The sequence below is a fragment of the Nicotiana tabacum genome, chromosome 20, assembly GCF_000715075.1.
Source record: "Nicotiana tabacum cultivar K326 chromosome 20, ASM71507v2, whole genome shotgun sequence".
NCBI classification, from domain to species: domain Eukaryota; kingdom Viridiplantae; phylum Streptophyta; class Magnoliopsida; order Solanales; family Solanaceae; genus Nicotiana; species Nicotiana tabacum.
Genome location: NC_134099.1, coordinates 116,777,664 through 116,799,358, shown reverse-complemented (window position 1 = coordinate 116,799,358; position 21,695 = coordinate 116,777,664). Strand labels below are relative to the sequence as shown.

Here is a 21,695-nt window from a genome sequence, read left to right as displayed (position 1 = left end):
CATTCATGTATCACACCTTATTCATAATGCTTTCTTATCACTCTTCTCATTACTCTGCTATTATTTCTGCATATCCCTTTTCTTGTGAAAACTTCAACACGACATTCTCTCACTTTTAGCTTCCCTTTGCTCCATCCAATGGCTCTTTGGGTTGCTCAACATCCTCGCTCTACTAGGGATGAGAGCCGCACTTAAGGTAATATTTATCCCATCTAGGCTTTCACTGCCTATCTTCTGAATGCTAGTATTCACATCTAATCGTAATATTCTAGGGTGCACCATCTCGGTGTCTCACAAGAATATCTATTGGCACATTTGTAATACCCTTTGAAAATGCCAACAAATGAAAGTAATCCATTTACCAATTTGGGTTACTCTAACCCCAGTCGGATCTTGATATCACATCCTTCTCTTAACTATATTTGTTAGCCCCCATAGGGCATAACTGAGATGGTTACGGCCAATTGTACATATCTCTGTTACTATTGATGGTAACTCTTAATGCTTATATTTTTCTGTCAAAACTGTAATATTGATAATCTTCATTAACTGGGTGCCCCGTATCCTTCTTCAACTTGCTTCTTTTGCTTGTTGAAACTTGTATTTATCTTCTTAATCCCTCATTGTCTTTTACCATAAAGGTGGATATGCATTCTTGCCTTAAGGCTCCTTAAAAAGAGGCTTACACCTTTCAGTATGCACATGATCTGCTGAAGACCTCATATTTACTTATCATAAGCATGATACAAAGTCGAGTTCCTCTAACTCAACACATTCACAGCTATATCCCTTTCCAACCTTCTTTCCGAATGTAGATATCATTTTATTACGAATAAAATAGAATTTCAGAATTTGAATTCTTATAAATGAGCTCTACCACATAATCTAGAATAAGAAGAAAGAGTGGCAATCCTAAATGCCCTGTAGCCTACTGCTTATAAGTGTGGTGCATGACACACCCATAAACAAGACTCTACTAGACACGACTTGTAGGCACCCCTAAAAAAGTACTGCTTTGATACCACTTTTGTCACGACCCAACACGATGGGCTGCGATGGGCACCCGGTACCTTACTCGACCAAGTACCAACATAACATATCTTTTTTATTACATCATCATATACACGTGACATACGGGCCTAACAGGCCAACATAATCATTTATAAACTCAAAATATAGGCCGACAATGTCGTACAATCTTTCACGTATATGACATATGTCTACAAGCATCTAAGACTACATAAATGTCATAAAGGTCGGGATAGAGTCCTGCCATACCAAACAATACACGTCTAAATCATACTAACCAAACAAGCAAATTTGAAGCAAATGGAGTGCACCAACATCTTCCGCTGAGCTGATAGCCTACTTGGAGGGCTCTCAACCCATCTATCGGGACCTGCGGGCATGAAACGCAGCGTCACCAGCCAAAAGGGACGTCAGTACGAATAATGTACCGAGTATGTAAGGCACATAAATAAGTATATAAGAGACATGGAAGAAATATAGAGTATATGACTCAACTTGTAAGTCTGAATAACTTTGTAAATCATAAATTACTTTTAGCGCCATGCATATGCGTATGAATGTCATGTCGTGCATAGGTACATGTTTCATAACATCATCAACCTCTGAGGGCATCCTATCATATCATATCGGCCACTGTGGGCAAAATCATCATCGTATACCAGCTGATCAGGTAGTGGTGCGTATATAATGCCATAACCTTTCCCATATCCTATATACATATATATACATACATATATACGTGTATATAACGCCGTTTGAATCATATTTACATATATACGCATATATAACGCCATTTGAATCATATTTCAGCCACTGTGGGCAACATCATCCTCATATACCAGCTGATCAGGTGTTGGTGCGTATATAACGCCGTAACCTTTTCTCATATGCCATATACATATATTTACATATATACGCGTATATAACGTCATCTGGTCATGGGTCAATGCACATGTATGAAATGCATGAAAAATACGTAATAATCTCAATACTCCTTCCGGATAAATTTTTCCAACTGCGTATTATTATGAGACTCACGAGAAGAAGATAAAATATTATGACACACGGAAATTCAAGAACATAGATATCTCTAATACTTCTATGAATAGAGTCATTCATGGAATTTGTGCATTTGCACGTCTCGTTCGTATCGTATGGATCATGTCAAAAGAAAGAAGGGATATCATTAACATACCTGAGCCGATTCTCTTGACAATGCCTCTAACACATGTCAATTGCGATAAAACATGTTACGGCGGATCGAAGTAGTGAAAAACAAATACATGTGATATTCTTGAGAAAGATTGTACCGTACTCCAAGAGGCACAGAAGTTCCATTTGATACTACTATAGTTGAGTACAACCACACCAGCTTCGTGTAACTCTGTATGGACACATCAATAGCTACAGGAACGATAAAGCCATTTTATTCTCTATTCTGCCGTTCCTTCCATCATTTATACTAGTGTTTGGCACATTCTTAATTGTATTACTATCAAACTTCCTTGATGATTTGGAAAAATCATCCTCAAAGTATCTAATACCAACAAGATCCATTGAAGTAGGAGTAGAAGGAAATGGTGCTCCCTCAAGTTGAACAATAATAAAATAATATGATGACTCCACCGATTTTTGTCACCAAATTGGTCAAAAGGGACATGTGCAATATTCTTTGAATATGAGTTTGTCATTAAGATCTTGTCTTGTTTCATGTATGAACCTTATTCACTTTATCTTACTCCTTTGGAGACATTCTGTAGAAATTATTCAAGCTTGGAGGAATTTCTAACAGTGGTTGTAAGGTATTTGAATATGTTAAAAATGAAGTGTTATGTAACTAACATATTTGTTTGCCACCTTTCAATTCTAATGTAGGAGTCACAAATTCTTGGAATGGGGAGCTTCCACGTTCTCACCTCGATAATTATCAAAAAAAAATTAATTAATTTAATTAGAAATATCCCGCTACCCGGTAATTAACCAATTACCCGCATAATTTAAAAATTGTATCAAATTACTTAAAATTCTACTTATTTTTAATATACTTTATATGTAATTTATACCTTATACTACCGTGATCATATGGTACCTTACATGGTACTAGTTTATAATTATCGGGTATTATCGCTCGAAATTCCGTTGGACTCGTATTTTATCCCAAATGCCAAACTTGGACGAAAATTCGTTTCCTTTGAATTGCTTCCCCTCTCACCTTCACGAATTTACTTAGTACTTGTTTGAAATAGCATAATCCTTATAATCTCCGAATAATCTTTTCCTTGGACTGATGTCAATTATCTTACGACAAATTCAACGAACAATACTGCAGGGTGCAACATCGTGGTAATGTAGTACTGCGAAATGTGACATCTCACTTCGGGGCTCTTATTAATTTATTTATGGCGTATTTTCATGTACGAAAATATGGGATGTAACAATTTGCGTCGGTGTTTTGTTCAACTGGTCGATGACCGAGTATTCCTTGGCCTGTATCTTTCTCCAAAGATCGTCTGACCCTGTCTCAATGATGGGTGACCAATTGGAAGCTTGCTTGCTTGACTCAGCCAGATATTCCGGGGTATAAACTCTACCAGTTCTTGCCATACCTTGTGCCGCAATAGTTTTTTCGAACCCAACCTTACCTTTCCTTATTGCCTCGGCTGTATAGTCTCATGGTATAGCCTTTGTATGGAATGGTGTCGTGGTCGACATTGCCACTGGGATTGGCGTGGTTGTCCTTACTCCGAATGGAGCATGCCCCTTGAGTGGTAAAATTGCAACTTCAAACGGTGCAGGTGCATTTGCCGGAGACATGAATTCGACCTCAATTGTCGCTGGTGTTTTTGCAGATGACGTTGCTTCAAACTCAAGTGGCAGAGACATATTTACCTCGGTGTCCCCAGATGGTTGAATCTAGACTATGATTGGAATAAGAGTAACTATCGGCTTCTTTGGGTCATCGCCTTCTGCGATCAACCCGATTGATCCCTCGGGATCCCAATCATCCTCTATTTCAATCATGTGAATGCCTCTGCCCTTATGATCGGGTAGAGGATTGTTGTGGATATTTGGAGCGGGTTCCTTTGCCATAATAATCTTTTTATCAATTAAAGTCTGGATCTTGTCTTTCAAGGAATGATATCCGTCGATGGTGTGCTCTTTCATGCCGGAGTGGTATGCACAGGATTTGTTTGGGTTAACCCACTGAGAAGGGTTCTCAAGAGTTGCAGCAGGGATGGGGGTAAGATTACCAGCAACTTTGAGTCTCTCGTACAATTGGTCAATAGGTTCAGCAATGGCTGTATATTGTTTCGGAGGTCTTCGATCAAAGTTTGGTCGGGGTCTAGGGAAGTTTTGACGGGCGGGAGGTGACTGATAATGGTATGGTTGAGCATTGTAAGTTTGGTAGACATGTGCGGGTTGGGAATATCCGGGAAAAGTAGGCTGATATATAGGAGGTGGGGTGGTGGTGATTGATAAGTGATGGTGGAGCATGGTAAGAGGGTGAGGGTGCTTGGTAGTTCGGAGTAGGCTGATATGTGAGTAGAGGTGTTGGGTAAGTTTGGTATTTCATAGGAGATTTGGTCCTTTGTGCAACCATCACGGCTCCTACGTCCCTTTTCTTGGACACACCACCAGACTGCAAGGCCTTATTTATAGCTGGCAAGGCCTCGAAGTTTGTAACCATACCGCTTTTGATACCTTCTTCAATTCTTTCACCCAGTTTGATGATGTCGGAAAATTTGTGGCTTTCAATCATCATCAATCGTTCATAATACTACGGGTCCTGAGCCCGGACAAAGAATTTGTTCATCTGTTCCTCCTCTAGAGCAGGTATGACCTTAGCAACTTCGGACCTCCAGCGAGTAGCATACTCGCGAAATGTTTCTGTAGGCTTCTTCTTTAGATTCTGAATATAGAACATATCCGGCGCATTCTCGGTGTTAAAACTGAACATGTCCATAAAGTCAGTTGTCATGCTTACCCAATTTGACCACTTCTTTGGATCTTGGCTGATGTACCAAGACAAAGCATCTCCTTTCAAGACAAAGCATCTCCTTTCAAACTCCTCATGAAAAGCTTCATACGGATCTTTTCGCCTTTCCCTACTCCAACCAGCTTGTCGTAGTACGCCCTCAAATAGACCCTTGGATCCCCTGTACCATCAAACATCTCAAACTTAGGAGGTTTGTACCCCTCGGGCAGTTCGACATTGGGTTGCATGCAAAGATCTTCATAGTTCAGCCCCTCAATTCTCTTGCTTCCTTCAACGCCTTGAATCCGGCTAGTCAATTTCTTAAGTTCCCCAGCCAGGTTCCTGATGAGCAAGTCTTTATCGTCAGATTTGGGTGTCCTTGAGATGGGTTGGGTGGAGTGTGACATGGTCTCCACGTAGATGGGAGTGTTATGGTGGGTATGAAAGTGGTCATTTTTAGAGTTTTGGAGTTCTGAGATGAGTAGCGGAGTGTTATTTGGGTATGGCAAGTATTACATTGGGTCTTCAGTGGAACAGTGTGGGGAGCGGGATGATTCTGTTGCTTTGTGTGGTGTAAGGTTTTGAGTATTGGGAAAGGTGATATCCGGGGTGCTGAGGGAAAATGACAAGCTTGCCAGATTCCAACCTAATCGAGTTCTTCCTGAAATTTCAGCAATTTCTGTTCAAGTTGGGATACATTTTCCTGAGTACCATGACCATTGGCGGCCTCTACCTGTTCAGTTACATTCTCCCTTCTAACGTTGTTCAAATCTTCCATTTTGCCTTTTGTTCTTGTTTTTGACAGGACTAAGAGAAGGAGTGGGTGGAGGGCCCCTGGATCTCGTGGAATAAGATGATGTTGCCAGAGTGCACGAACTAACCTTTGGGGAGGGAAATAATAAAACAAAAAGTAAAAACAAAAAGGTAACCAAGTTAGTGGGGATTATAATAAGTGTTGCAATATTTAAACACATAATGCAAGAATGTAAATCGTGTCCTGATTTGGGAACCTCTTTGTACCCGAGGTAGGCCTAGCGACAGATTGATTTGGAGAACTTAGAATGCTAAATACCTCATTTCATTGATAAAAAGTAGATGAATCCCAAATTGACACTAAATAAACAGGAAATGAGAATCATTAATGGACATTGACCTTATTACATTTTATAAAGCGAAAAGAAAAACTCCTATCTACTTGGTCCTAGAAAGACCCTCCCAAGATTCGGCATCCTTGGCTCCGTCGAACAGCTTTCCCAACTCGCGAAGTCCCAGCAATAGGTAGGCCCTGTCTAGATGTCCGCCTTCGATTCCTTCAGCATTTTGGCAGTCTTCAACCCTCTTGAGAAACTTTCTTTCCAATTCCACTGTGCCTCGTTCCAGGTATCCCAGTCGCTTGTTGGCACTGGCAGCTATGCCCTTCCATTCCTCAATTAGTTTCTGGTTGGACTCTTGTATTTCGTGGTGTTCACTTTCGCACTCACGAATTCTTTTGCGCAGTTGATTGTATTTAACCTGTACCTCGGCCCTTTCATCTATGATCATGTGACCTCGAGCAAACCCTGGCTGGCCCAGACCATCATGATTATCTTCTAACTAACCTGAGTAGAAAGGAGCGCAGCCAGCATGATACCTCTCTGACTCGATGGTATCCCTCACCATTATGATCTTGTAGTGCCACATATGCTGAGCTTGGCACTTGTAAGGACTATCATCATTCTGGAAATCAGCCCGGAAATGACTTATCTTGTCGACCCTGGGTATAACCTGCTTCCTACTAGCTTGTCTCATAACTCAGAGAGGGACGTAAGGGTATGTTCCTCTCAGCCCAATCAATTCGAGATTGGGCGATGAGCTTCTCGGTCGGAAACCATTCGAACATCCATTATACCTGGTCCTCAGTTAGATTATCAAATAGCTCTACCCATCCTCTGGCATCTTCTGGCTGAGCAAACATATTGGGCATGTAATTCACTCGCCTCGGATGATGGAAAGCGATATGATCATCCTAGTCCCTTCGCTGAATCTCTTGTCGGTATTCACCCCCTTGGAGATGTTCCACGAGCTAGAGTTGAAGTAATAAATTGCAGCCTTCGAAATGTTTTGCTCCTCATTGACACTTCTCCAAGGTTCGATATATGTCGGCAACGATCATGGGCACAATGCTGAATGGCTGCCCACCGATCCCTTCCATTAAAGTCTTAGTTACCATAGCCAACCTGGTGTGGATTCTTGCTTTCTTCATCGAAAACACGATAAGCCCCAGGAAACAAAACATGAATACAAAGACTCTTCGGTGAATGTGCCCTAATGATGTGATGGCAAACTCGTCAAGATAGGTACGATAGGATTTGTTGTGACCGTACCTCTCATACAAATAGTCAAAGGGGATGTAGGATTCTTTCAAATATGTCAGCTTTGGATTCTTCTTCAAACCCATCATTTTGAGGAAGTCCCTGCCATTGCGGTTCTCATGCATTAACAAACCCAGAGTTTCCCACGCTATACCGGCCAATCCTCCTATCTGTTCTAGCAAGGGTGTCATTTCAATGTCCCCGAAGCGGAATACGGTCCTCTCACAATCCCAGAACAAAGTAGTAGCTTCTATGATCTTGTTGTTGGGTTGGATCTCTAGGAGAGAAGGTAGATTCCCCAAATATTTTCGGACAAGAGGTTGATCACTAGAGTGAAGATCCTCCCACCAGCTTAGCAGTCTTGGGTGGATATTGGTGGCCATGCCGAATCTAGGGATTTCGTGCCTCATTTCTGCAAGAAAAATAAGGTTATGCCCTTACCCCCACCAGACTCAACTATTTAATACCAACAATTAGCATGAAGCATTTAGTTCTCCAAATAAATATACAGAACGTGGTGACGTCCGTTTAGGCTCAGGAAAACCCAGTGGACTTTTGTCAAGGCTGTCTTAAAATGTCATTATGTGGACAACATAACTGACCCGACTAGGTTTGACCATGATGCATGCACAGTTTAAACAAAGTAAGGTTTCTATAGGGTTTTAGACTGGTACCCTTGAGCGGACAACTCAAGGGGAAAAGGCACAGAACAATCAACTGCACCGCTGATCGACTGATTTAACCGCAAATATGCTTTTTCCGAATTTAGAGGATAATAATATAGGAAGAGCGCAACCAATCATTATAAGCGCTGCTATGATATTTTATTTAGCACGAGTGGAGTATGATGTTGAGCATGATTATGCAATAATTAAAAGCATGTTGACATGTATTTGCAGATTAAGAAAGCAGTAAATACAGTAGTTTCATAATTTAAAGCAATAGTAAAAGAAAGAAACAAAGAAGACAAGTCAGTTTTGCAGTTGAAAAGGAAATTGAATGCTTAAAGGAATTAAACAAGTAGTTGCATATAAAGAGGTATAAATTCACAATAACAGTCTGGAATGGTAAAAGCCTAAATGTCCCCAGCAGAGTCAACATGCTGTCGCGCCCCCTTTTTCCCCTCTTGGTGCAATCAAGAGGTCGGATTTGTGACATTTGGTATGGGACAACTCATTCCTTTTGGAAACTGGGTTTTGCATTTAAAGAGTCGTCACCTAATGATTTTAAGGTGCATTAGGACACCTATAAGGGTTCACTTCTAAGTTTGTTGATAACCAGAGATAGGGTAAGGGCATGAAATTATCCTAAGGGGAAGGTGTTAGACACCCCTCAGGATCCATTAGTGTAGTTCCCGACCAGACGGTTTATTGTGAATTTGTGCAATTAGCAAGTAATCAAATAAGGCTCAAATAAAAGGGGATTTAAATTTGAACACATAAGAGTTAGAAAGAACAACTAAAAGTAGAGTTCTGAAAAGAAGTTTGCAAATAAAAAGGGAAAGGGAGACCTAGGTTTAAATATAATATAGATCACATCAATGCGATACCCGGTATGACACTCCTCAGAAAAGGGGATACACGTGGCATTATCCCACCGGTCATCATATCCATATCTACTCTTCCCACACCGTTAAGGTATTAAAGCGCGGATTGGTCTCGATCTCTATTGCATGCTATTACCCATCCCAATCCTATCAGTCCCGGAGGAACTTAGGACTACTATTCCTAAAGGGAAGGGATATTAGGCTGACTTTTGATTTCAAAAAAGTGAAAAAATCTAAGGCGACATACAAAACACATAATACTGCACATTAGGGGGAAACATGTAAACAAATAAAGGCTCATGTATATCTCCTCAAGTGAAACACATAAATAGCATGACTTAAACATACCTTTAGGGTCTGAATACTAAGGTAAGGGAATTCCAATTTGTTGAGGCAAACCAGTTTATTACATAACTCAGATAAGAAATTCGAATCAGGCATGCCTGCTGGTTGTAGCAGTTATTGATTAAACAAAGGCGGATTCAATTTTATGGTTATTATCATTTAAGGCTTGCCTAAGTGTTTAGGTGAGATCCTATAGACATGGTATCTATACAGAATGAGGCAAAGCAGTAACAATTGAAGACGAATGATTTGAAATCTTACAGGCATGCTTTATAAACCGTACTAATAGGCGGTGAGAGAGTTGTTTAAAAACTAGTTGAGGACAACTGATTTTAGATTAGTCTGATTTCGAATTCTATAAACACTGATTATTACTAATTTAATTCATATAGACATAATATCTAGTCGAACGTGAATTGAAGGCATGCAATATTCCTATAGGCATGATTTCTACGAAAGGGGGTATTGATTTTAAACAATGACATGATATCTGATTTTTAACCAGTTAGTTCCTAAGCATGGTTTTTAAGTGTGGTAATGCAGAAATTAAAACAAGTCCTATAGACAGGTCCTCTAAATGCAGAGTTCGATATGCAGATTTTAAGTCCTATAGGCATATTCTCTAGATGTAGAACATACAGAATTTTGATGAAAGTAGATCTTATAGGCATGGTATCTAGATGCAGAGTTAAACATGCAGAACAACAGATTTTATAGGCATGATATCTAGATGCAGAGTTAAACATGCAGAATTTTAGGTCCTATAAATATGATATCTACCCTTCAGCCCCTTTTCACTGGCCAAGCCCCAAATGTTTATTACAAAGTATTACAAAACTAAATAATGAATTACATCAAGGAAGTATAAAAGAAAGAGTTACAATTAGAGGAAGTTTGATTCTTGACTTCCTCTCTGAGTTATGGAATAAACCACCTCAAATGTCATTGTTTCAAAGCCCTTCTTAGACTTGAGTGTGTCAAAGTTCCCTAAGGGTCTCAATAGGACCCCAGGCAGTGTTCACACCCAAGTTGCATAACTAGATAAATGAGTGCAGTGGGAAGGGTCAGCCCTTATGTGTCCAAGTTCAGAGGGAGCTCATGGGTCCCAAGGCAAGGCTCACATAAGAGGGGCAGAACTAAGTCTAAGAATATGGTGGAAGTGCAGAAGCAGAGATTTGTTTACAAAAGACAGGATTGAGAATAGTAAGGGATAAGGGTAGTTTAAAAAAACACTAGTAGTGAAGCACAATATCAGCAATTGCACAAAGGGGCAGGGGTTTGGGAATACATTGTAGATGGCATGCGACCCTGAAAAGGGGTTAAGTCTGGACATGCACAGCAATAAGTGAAGCTGGCATGCCCATAAACCAGCCAAAAGCATAACACATAAAGAGGATATGAAGCATATGACCCAGGGAGGGTCAGGTTTAGGTCATGCACAGCAATGTCTGATGCTGACATGCCCTCAACCAACCAAAGAATACAAACACATAGGGGATGGGGGTTTGGGATTCATAAGTAACTGACAGATTTCATTTATAAGGGAAATATTAATTCAGAAAAGGAAAGGGCAGATTATAGCATGCTTAGGAATGAAACTCGATTAAACACAAGCAGGAAACAGGCAAGAGTGCAGGAAATAGTAAATAAACATGTTTATGTTGATGCTGAAGATTAATCAGAACATACCAGTAAAAAAGCAAATGCTAAAGAAAAGCAGGCAAATTTCCTCAGTCTAGCCTTGCCTCAGAGCCAACTAGATAAGGCAGCAACACAAGCAGTAACAAAGAAAAGAGAAAGAGAGAGCTTTTAGTGAAGTGTGTTCTGAACTCAAGTGTTCGTATTCCTTGTGTTCGTGTCCCTTGTGTTCGTGTCTTTGAAAGAAAAGGGGTGTAGGGTATTTATAGCCTTTAAAACATGTGAGAAATAAGGTAATAAGTAAAGTTCAATACAAATATAGAAATAATCAACATCCAGAATCAATCAACCAAGTGATTTCCCTATAATTGAGGAATCACTTGGCTAACAGATTCAAAATAAGGAAAGAACATCAGTTTGTAGGCGGACTGATTATTGCCATAAAAGCAATGGTAAAACATTAAGTAAGCAATTGAGTCTAAGTACAGAAATATACTTATTTTGGGAAAGGATTCAGCAAGGCAAAATAAGGAAAGGAATCAATTAACCTTGACAGACGAGTGAAATTAGAATTTGTAAAAGAAAGGTTTTGAAATCATTTACGAGATTGAAGATCAATTAAAAAAGTAACATGTTGCTGCACTTCAGTATTTAAACAGGGTGAGCAGGGACACCAGACATGCGAGGCCAAATTCATTGGCAAAAGAGACAGCATACAGTAGTAGCACAAAGTTCAGTAGATAGCAAACATTCGAAGCATAATAGTCAAATAGGTCAAGTCCAATTGAATCGATAGTGGAGAAAAAATAGTGTATCAGAAGCATGCAAAGGTCCCACAGTAACATATGAGAAACCTTTTGAAAAGTTAGGGAAATCACATAAAGGAAAAAGAGAACAAAGAACTTCAAATCGAGTCATGTATTCAAGCGAACAGTTTCAAACCTAAAGACATAGTTTTTCTCAACAATAGCAAAGCTTAAAAGATGATAAATAAACAAATCAGACAAAAACTTAACTAAACAAGCACTCGCCTGACAAACAGCCAAAAGAAATTAGGGTTTTTAGCATGCTAACTCAGAGAGAAGAACACGAGCAAAACAAAGCAAAACATGCCAAAAATCAGAGAAGAGATTTGAAATAACTTAACAGGAAAACCCTAATCGGGAAAGATAAAGAGTTTTGAAAGCAAAGTTGAAGAAACTTCGAGAAAAATGCTTAAAAGTTCAAAGCAAGCATAGATCTAAAATAGATCTAAAAGAAATCAAAACGTCTTAGAGATTAGGGTTTCAGAAGAATCCAAAAGCAACGAGAAAGGTCATGAAAGTTACCGATCTAACCGGGAGAGTCAATGGTCTGACTCGAATGGCCATGGCTGGCCGGAGAAAGGTCAAAGATGACCGGAGAAGGATCATGAACTAAAATCGAACGAAGGCTAGATCAGAGTTCTTCATAGTTTGGCCTTTAAACCATAAGGACAAACACATAGGAGCCATGGAAGGCTAGTACAGGTCTCCAATGACCTCGGAAGGCCATAGATTAAGTAGATATCAAGGTGGATTAGGGTGGCGGTGGCTATGGTCTAGGTGGTGTTGCAGAGAGAATTGAGAGAGAAAAGGATTCAAGGGCGGTGGTATGTGAGAAATGAATCGAGTGGGTCATTTAATTGGGTTGAGGGTCGGGTATGAGTAGGAATTGGATCGGGGTAAATTGGGCTTAAATTGGGGTAGAAGTAGGCTAAATTGAAATGACATCTGGCTAGATTTTAAATAGTCATTTTTCCCATTTATTTTATAAAAAATAGTAAATCAAATTCTGGAAATAAATTGAAAGTAATAAAATGATTTATAACATATAATTATCAATTTAAAAATACTGGACTTAATTTTTATAAATGTAAACGCAATTAAATCCTAAAAGAGGCTAATATTGCAATTATATGCAATTTAGCTTTAAAAATACTAAATAAATTTATAAAAATATGAAAAAATCATCTTGGCTATATTTTAACATAAATATGAGAATCCAATAAATAAATCACCAAAAATGATAATTGTAGAAAATATTATTGGATTTTTATGAATAAAATAGGGGAATAAATTCGTTTAAAAATCTTCAAAAAATTAAGGAAAAATAATAAGACATTTGGACATACTTATATATGCATACAAATGTTATTCTAAAAGTATTTTGCATATTAAAAATATATAGGAAAAATTGGGTATCAACGGCAGTTTGAACAAGTAAAGCAATTAAGTCACTTAGACATGCTTCCCTACACTAACATTAGGCTTAAATTGCAAGTAATATACAATAAACACGAAAGGATACATAGTTATAGTTACTTAATGAAATTAGGATTTTCAACAATTAGCACATGTACGTACTCGTCACCACACGTACAAGGCATTTCATATATCAACAATACCAAATCCTAAGGGGAGTTCCCCCACACAAGTTAGGCAAGTCACTTACCTCGAACCAGCTCAATCAACTCGATATCACGTTTTTTGCCACGAGTACCCAACTCCAAATGGCCCAAATCAATTCAAAGCAATTGCATAATGTAAATATAACTTCAACCAACTAATTCAACTAGTTAATTCGAAGCTAATACGTGAAATTAGGAAAATCGCCCAAAAAGTCCCTCGGGCCCACGTCAATCTGGTAAAATTTACAAATTCAGAATTCTAACACTCTCACGAGTTCATACACACCAAAAATACGAGAATCGGACCACAAAAAACCCCTCAAATCCCCAATTCCAAGTCTCCAATTTCAAACCCTAAACCCCCAAATTTAACCCTTATTTCCCCTATATTCCTTGCCCAAATAAGTATAAAATATAATAATAATAATAATAATGAGTTTGGGTTCCAAAAATCTTACCTCCTCGAAACTCTCTTGAATCCTTTCTCATAAACCTCCCAAAAGCTCAAAAATTCGGATGAAAATGGTGAAGAAAATGGGTAAAATCGCAACTGAACCTTTATATAGGTTCTGGCCCAGGATTTCTGCACCTGCGGACATTTCCTCGCACCTGCGAACCCGCACATGCGGTCCCAGGTGCGCATCTGCGAGATTTCATTAATTGCCCTGGGCTGCACCTATGCTTCTTCTACCGCACATGCGGTCTCGCAGGTGCGCTCGAACTACCGCATCTGCGTCTCCTCAATAGCTTCTGCGATCACGCACTTGTGGTCCCCTAACCGCAGGTGCGGTTATGACAGAACTTCAGCAACCTTCAAATTTCTCCTAAGTTCAATTCTACTTCCGGTAAGCACCCGAAACTTGTCGAGACCCCCAGGATCTCAACCAAACATGCCAACAAGTCACCTAACACTATTTAAACTTTTACCAACCCTTGGAACACTCAAAACAACGCCGAAACACCAAATCATCCTCAGGTTCAAGCCTAAGGATTCCAAAACCTCCAAATTCCGCATTCGATCAAAAAGTCTATCAAACCTCGTCCGAATTACCTAAAATTTTGCACAAACGTCCCAAATGACACGACGGACCTACTCCAACTTTCGGAATTCCATTCCGACCCCGATATCAAAATCTCACTATTCCATTGCTACCCAGGCTTCAATCTGGACTGGTCGATGAAAGACCTCGGGGTCGATATTCGGCTCGAGTTCAAGCTATCGGGAGTAATCGGGAAAGGGTAACAGTTAAGATATGATTAAAGAAGGCTCTTTATGGCCAATACCAAGCGATAAATGAAGAACAAGTATGAAAGCAATAAATGGAAAGAGTAGCCTCGAGCAAGTGAGTTAGAGAGAAAAAAAAAAGAGAGATATTATTGATCTTGTGTAGAGGGGATAGAGCAACAGCGGCCCTTTACAAAGTGGTGTGGATTCCCTTCATATAGGAGGGGAATCCGGTTATAGTACAACATATATTAATTATAAAAGCATGGATATGGGACGGCTAGACGTGACGCCTAGACACAAGCTCTAGGTAGGTCGGCTCTGTCAGGCTTAGCCACGTGCCTTGGGAATTCCCCTTTTTGCTCTAGCCTCGATCTTTGTCTTCTTTGAGTCGGGCCTCGACGAGCCCCGAGGGAGGGGACTCGGTCGCAACTCCACGCCCTCGGGGTCTCGGGATATTCTTCCGAAGTGACTTGATAGGAGAAATTAGGCCCTCTGATTTCGCCGAATACAGATAGTCTCCGCGTTTCTCAGAACGAAGCGATGGGAAACGACTCTGACACCCGGTTCCTCGAGCTTCTTATGGCGACATCATACTGATGACTCAACCTATGGGGCAAGTTTTTGTGATAACCGGTACATCACATAGACTTGTGTTTTCGTCATCATTCAATGCATTGTCGCTTCCCGTTCTCCAAGGTGAAAGTACCGCCGTCGATTCGGTTCTTCAAGAACGCAGTAATTGCGCCCGCCGGTCAACCTTTTGAGTGCGATAATGGCATCGTCGACTACTTTGCCCTCCTGCCCTATAAATGGGGATTCTTATGATCAGTCTTTCATCCAAGCATCCTTCAATATCTATCATTTCCTCCTTCCTTGCTATTTTTGTTCTTTGTTGTCTCACCATGTTGTGGCCCATGGCCTCAAGATCTTATGTCGACATCATGCATGCTACGGCTCGACTCTTGGACCTTCTCCGATCGGCCGATGTTGTGCTGTTGTGATGCTATTGTTATTGTTGTTGTTGTTATTGTTGTTGTTGTTGTTGTCTCCGTTAGCTCAAGGTGATGAAGCAGGGGACCGATTTTCTCTGACCCGAGAAGGTACTTGGGTTATGCACCGCTGCTCAAGAGGGGGCTCGGATTATACACCGCTGCTCACCCTCATTGTTTCACTTGCCATGTTGAATCCGTTAAGGACCCTAGTGGCGGGCACGATTTGGTTGAGCAATCCAAGCTGCTCTATCACCCTCGACCTGACAATATTAGCCGAGCTACCTGGATCCACGAGTACACATTTTATTTGAAAAGAATTTACAAGGAAGGAGATTATCAGTGCGTCATTGTGGGGTTAAGATAGGGTCTCGGTATCCTCTTCACTGAATGTGAGGGTGTCCTCGGGGATATATCCCGGATCCGCTTTTCTCTGGTGATGGATATTTTTGTTCTTCTCATTACGGGTTCCTGCGGGGCATCGGCGCCTCCCATGATCATGTGGATGACATGTTGTAGCTCATTTGCCTCTTCTTGGTTGTCTCCCTTTCTCTGAACTGATTTTTGGCTCGATCGCTAAGGAGTTCCCGGAGATGTCCTTTGTTAAGCAGTCGAGCTACCTCATCTCGTAGCTGATGACAATCCTCGGTCCTGTGGCCGTACATGTTGTGAAACTCGCATACTAAGTTGTAATTCCTTTGTGAAGGATCTGACTGTATAGGTTTGGGCCACTTGGCGTCTCTGATTTTACTTATGGCGAACACGATGTCTGACACATCGACGTTGAAGTTGTATTCTAACAAGTGGGGCGCACCCATTGTCACTACATTTCGATCAAACCTGGTTCTGTTGATGAGCCCTCGAGGGTCCTGTCCTTGTTCCACTCTCCGATCATTGCGAGGTAAGTTGCGCCTCGGGGGTGTTCCTCCTATCTTTAAGGTATGGCTGATACCTTTCTTTGTTTGGTTTCGGTTCCTTTGCCAGGAGCCTGCTTGGGTATACTGAGCCTGAAGGGGCTCCCAACTGGTCATCCTCGACCCTGATCTTCAACTGGTACCAGTTGTGGACGTCCGACCAGGTCACGGTTGGATACTCGATCAGGTTTTGTTTCAGCTATTTTGAAGCCACCGAGCTTCGTTCGTTCAGACCTTGGGTGAAGGCCTGCACTGCCCAGTCATCGGAGAATGGCGGTAGCTCCATCCATTCCATCTGAAAGCGAGACACAAATTCCCACAGCATCTCGTTCTCTTTGCTTGATTTTGAAAACGTCGGACTTTCTCGTCGGTACCTTGATGGCACCGGCATGTGCCTTTACGAATGAGTCTGCTAGCATGGCAAATGAATATATGGAATTAGGATCCAAGTTATGATACCACATCATGGCCTCCTTCGAGAGCGTTTCCCGAATTTTTTCAGCAATACAGACTCGATCTTATCATTCTTTATATTGTTGCCTTTTACCGCATATGTGCAGGCAGTAATGTGTTCATTAGGGTCGGTGGTTCCGTTGTACTTAGGGAGTTCCGGCATTCCGAACTTCTTTGGGATGGGTTTCGGGGCCGCTTCCTCGGGGAACGGCCTTTGTATGAACCTCTTCGAATCCACGCTGCTTCTTCGACCCTAGAGTTGTAGGTCTTGACCTTCTTATCGTTGGCTGCTATCATTTTCTCGCCCAATTCGATCCTTTTGGTGAGATCCTCAAGCATTTTTACTATGGCAGGGTTGGCTATCGACCCGTTATTGCTCGATCTCTCGGGTACCTGTTCGGCTGGGGGAGCTGTTTCTGGCGTTGCTGTGCTGGGAGTCTTTGGCTGGCTTTGTAATTGAGCAATGGCCAACTGTTGTGCGTGCAACATTTCAAAAATAACATGAAGACTAACTTCTTGTTCTTCCTGGGCTGGGATTTTTTGGGCTTCATGTTGGCCGTCATGCCGTATGCTATTGTCGGTGTGTAAGGTTTTGTTGACCTGTTGTGCGTCCTGTGAATTAGCGTCCGCTAAAATCGGTCTGAGCGCGCTATCAAGATTCTGTGGTGGTGCGCCGACAGCCGGAACAGCCACGTCGTTTTCCCTGTGGATTTCGAGGTTGTCGTTCTCAACTCTGTTTACCGAGCCAGACATTTTGACCTGTAATCAAAATATCTCGAACAACAAAAAACGTGAAAGATAACTTGCATTTGTGTAATGAAACCAGTAAGAAAATAATCACTATTATTTTTAGCCTCACGGTAGGCGCCAAACTGTTTACTGTGAAAATGGTAACAACAATTAAATTTGTAAATGGGACTCTAAAAATACGTGATCTATTTTTATGTTAGTTGTTAGAGCAGTTGATGTTAGGCATATGAAGTTTAATTATGAAATACGAGTTAAAACGAGGCAGTGATCGAACCGAGGGGCTTGCTACCCGAGCTTCGGTTTGGTCGATGAAAGACCTCGGGGTCGATATCCGGCTCGAGCTCAAGCTATCGGGAGTAATCGGGAAAGGGATAATAGTTAAATGATTAAAGAAGACTCTTTATGGCCAATACCAATCGATAAATGAAGAACAAGTATGAAAGCAATAAATGGAAAGAGTAGCCTCGAGCAAGTGAGTTAGAGAGAAAAGGGAGAGAGAGATATTATTGATCTTGTGTAGAGGGGATAGAGCAACAGCGACCCTTTACAAAGTGGTGCGGATTCCCTTTATATAGGAGTGAAATCTGGTTATAGTACAACATATATTAATTATAAAAGTATGGATATGGGACGGCTAGACGTGACGCCTAGACATGGGCTCTGGGTAGGCCGGCTCTATCAGGCTTAGCCGCGTGCCTCGGGAATTCCCCTTTCCTCTAGCCTCGATCTTCGTCTTCTTTGAGTCAGGCCTCGACGAGCCCCGAGGGAGGAGACTCGGTCGCAACTCCATGTCCTCGGGGTCTCGGGATATTCTTCCGAAGTGACTTGATAGCAAGAAATTAGGCCCTCTGATTTCGCCGCATACAGCGACATTTAGCACATTAGACCCAAAAATGAAACATCAAACAATCACAAGAAATCCAAGCATAACAGTATTCTAAGCTCGAATTATGAACCCTGAACCAGAAGCTCTAGGTTCGTTTCCCCAGCAGAGTCGCTAAAGCTGTCACACCGTCTTTTTACAGGAAAATGAGTTTTGTCACTTTAAGTGACATATTTGAAATGTGATTACTTATTTTAATTATAGAGTCGCCGCTTGGAATAATTATTGAGGTGTCCCAAGTCACCGATTTATTTTAAAATCCCAATTGAAGGAAATTTTGACTCTGTTAAAGTCTGTGAAACATAGAAGACCGAGTAAGGAATTTTATTAACCTGGGAGAAGATGTGAGGCACTTCCAAATTCCGTGATTTTAGTATGGTCGCTTACAATTAAACTCGACTTAATTATCTGATCATTACATGTTTTTAACCTATGTGCATTCGTACCTTTTACTGCTTTATTGTATATTTTAAGTAGTTATGGATTTTATTTAAAACAAGCTACAATATCGCACAATTGTTGTTTGTACACACTGCAAGCCACACTACGTGAAATGCACCCATGATTTATAATATATTAATTATTAATTATTTGAAGTCGTAGGGTACTTGCATTTAAATTTGGGATTACGTATTGTAGTTATGCCATGAGAGTTGTACCCATAACCATGACAATTAAATTATTCAATGCACGCCTAAAGCAACTAGCGATGTTCATGAATTAATTTCCCTAAAACTAGCTTGGGATTATTTTGAGGTCAAGAGTTTATGGAAATTATTTGTGAAAGAAGAGAAGTAAATTGGTTATGAAAATGTGGGTTAGCCTTGGCAGACTTCCCTATTGGGCACAACTACGTGATGACCTCAATGTAAACCAATTTGGAGATACTAAAAAATTCCCTTACACACAAATCCTTTTGCTATTATATTTATCTACTTTATCAAAACTCATTCTTAGATTCTATGAACAATATAGTATCCTAACTTAAGAAACCAACATTATAAGTACTCATTAAATTAATCCAAAATAAAGATGAATAAGATTGAGAAATACCAAACACTAAGATGGACAGCTAACATGGTAAACGGCAAAACTAATCTAAAACAAAGCAAGCAAGCAAATTTAAATGAACAAACCTACCTGTTAGCAAATAAATAAAACTCATGAAACGTCCTCACCTATCTCGAACAGAGCAAGCAAAATGTTTAAATCACTCAAAGAGCAAAATAAGAATCCATACGTGCGTTCCTAAGAATTCTGAACTACCAAGAAGACACTTAATTTTCAAAGAATTTAAGAAACAGAATAGGGAACCAAATCTCTAGCTGACTTCAAGAACGAGAGAAACAATTAGAATATTTACACAAGATCCACCTTAGTGGCCAGCCATAGAAAATCTGATCAATCCCTCTTAACAACTCAGCGTCAATGATCCAATAACACCATAACAATTGATAAACAAAATGAAATCACATGTGAAAGCATGCTAAGAGAGAAGAGAGGATCCATCAACAAAATTCATCAAGCTATTGTAATAAGATGAGATAAGAACAAAAAGGACCTTTCATAGATGCATCTGAGCTTCAATTCTTTGACAACTATTGAAGCTTAAACACCAACAAAATCGTGTACAAGACCTCAACAGAAAATCGACCAAATCGCCGAAAACTCAAAGCTGACTCAGGAAACTCACTAAAATCCAATGACTTTACACGGCTGAAATGGAGCTTAAACTGCAGCTCTTTTAGTGATGTAAGAAGTTGGTTTTCGGACTATTTTAATGGAGGTTTTGCTATGTTTTTGGACTGGTTTTAGGACTGTGTTACGGGGGAAATAGAGCTGGGTTTGGGGTGAATTTAGGGAGTGTTTTAAGTTAGTTTCAAGCTGAGATTTGTAGAGGATTTCACTATTTTTGGTGAAGCAGTGCATTTTCGCTACTGCTATGAGTAAGGAGAAGCAATCACATTTTCCTTTCCCGTTTTCCCCGTTTTTTCTCTTTTTTCTCCCAATTATCCTTATGTCCTCCGATTTAGCTATTATAATGATTTTCGATGAATTCCATAAGCGCGTGTGGGTGAAAATTAACTGAACAAATGATTCAATTTGAAATAAATCTAGATCTTCACAATTCTGAGCACGAATGTCTCCATGAATTCAAACAAGCTTTTAATAACTTGTATGAATCTACGAAAATCAGAATTTTTTTTACATTTAAACACTTGAATATTTAATAAGCACATGAAAATCAAAACTCAAACAAGAGCAGATAGTTCATTAACATAGATGAGATAGAATTACAGAGTAATTGATGTATTTACCTCTCAGCAGGAGATACAAGAGCAAACAACCAAATAAAAGCTGGGATGTGAGAATGGAGTTTAGACCACTAATTTTCAGCGAAGGAATGCAAAGCAACAACAATTTCAGAAGCTCAATCTGCCTTCAAAATTCCAGAAATCATGTGATAAACTAATGCAACTTGATGTTTTAAGAACCACAGATCTGTGTGAAAACTTGTTAATTCAAGAAAAATTTCCTAGCTTTTTTGTATGTGTTCGTGAGTGGGTGTGTATTTCTAGAGGTATCTGTGAATGAAGATGAGAGTGAAGGTCTATTCGTGGAAGTGTGGGTCAATCCGTGTGAGGGGAGCTTCCTTCTCTTTCTTTTGGAGTGAAATGAGGTGGGGTTGTTTCAATGAGGGAAGAGAGAGAGAGAGACGTCGCCGTTTGATGTTAAGGAAGGGGCTGGGTCAGGTTAGTTATTGGGCTTGGACAGGTATTGAAAACAACTGGGTTGTTCTAATTGTTTAGCCCAGTTGACATAGAGTGGGCAACCTCTTTTACTTTCTTCTTCCTTTGTTTGATCTTCAAAATTAGCTACTTAGTTTAAAAATCCTAATTATAGTCTATTTTGCAAATCTAACCCGATGGCCTATTTTTTTTAATAACTAACTACCTAATTAATTAGTTTTACAAATTAAAAGAAAAAGAAACTAATCAATTAAACCTAAAATGCAAAGTGACTAAATGCATTTGTGTGATTTTGTATTTTGGTAATGCATTTAAAATGTGATTAAGATCTAGAAATGTGAGGATTATATATAAAATATTTTTTTCATTGTATGATCTAATCAAATAAAATACAAAAAAAAACTCTTAAAATTCT

At 40.0% G+C, this 21,695-nt stretch overlaps 1 long non-coding RNA gene across 1 annotated transcript; it reads right to left on the bottom strand.

Annotated features, from left to right (window-relative positions):
* Positions 1-1,084: 1,084 nt before the first annotated feature.
* Positions 1,085-21,218, bottom strand: LOC142174666 (uncharacterized). Its single transcript, XR_012703622.1, has 2 exons — positions 20,849-21,218; positions 1,085-1,399 (listed from the first exon to the last, which is right to left on the bottom strand). It is a non-coding gene; the product is annotated as an uncharacterized LOC142174666 (long non-coding RNA).
* Positions 21,219-21,695: the final 477 nt, after the last annotated feature.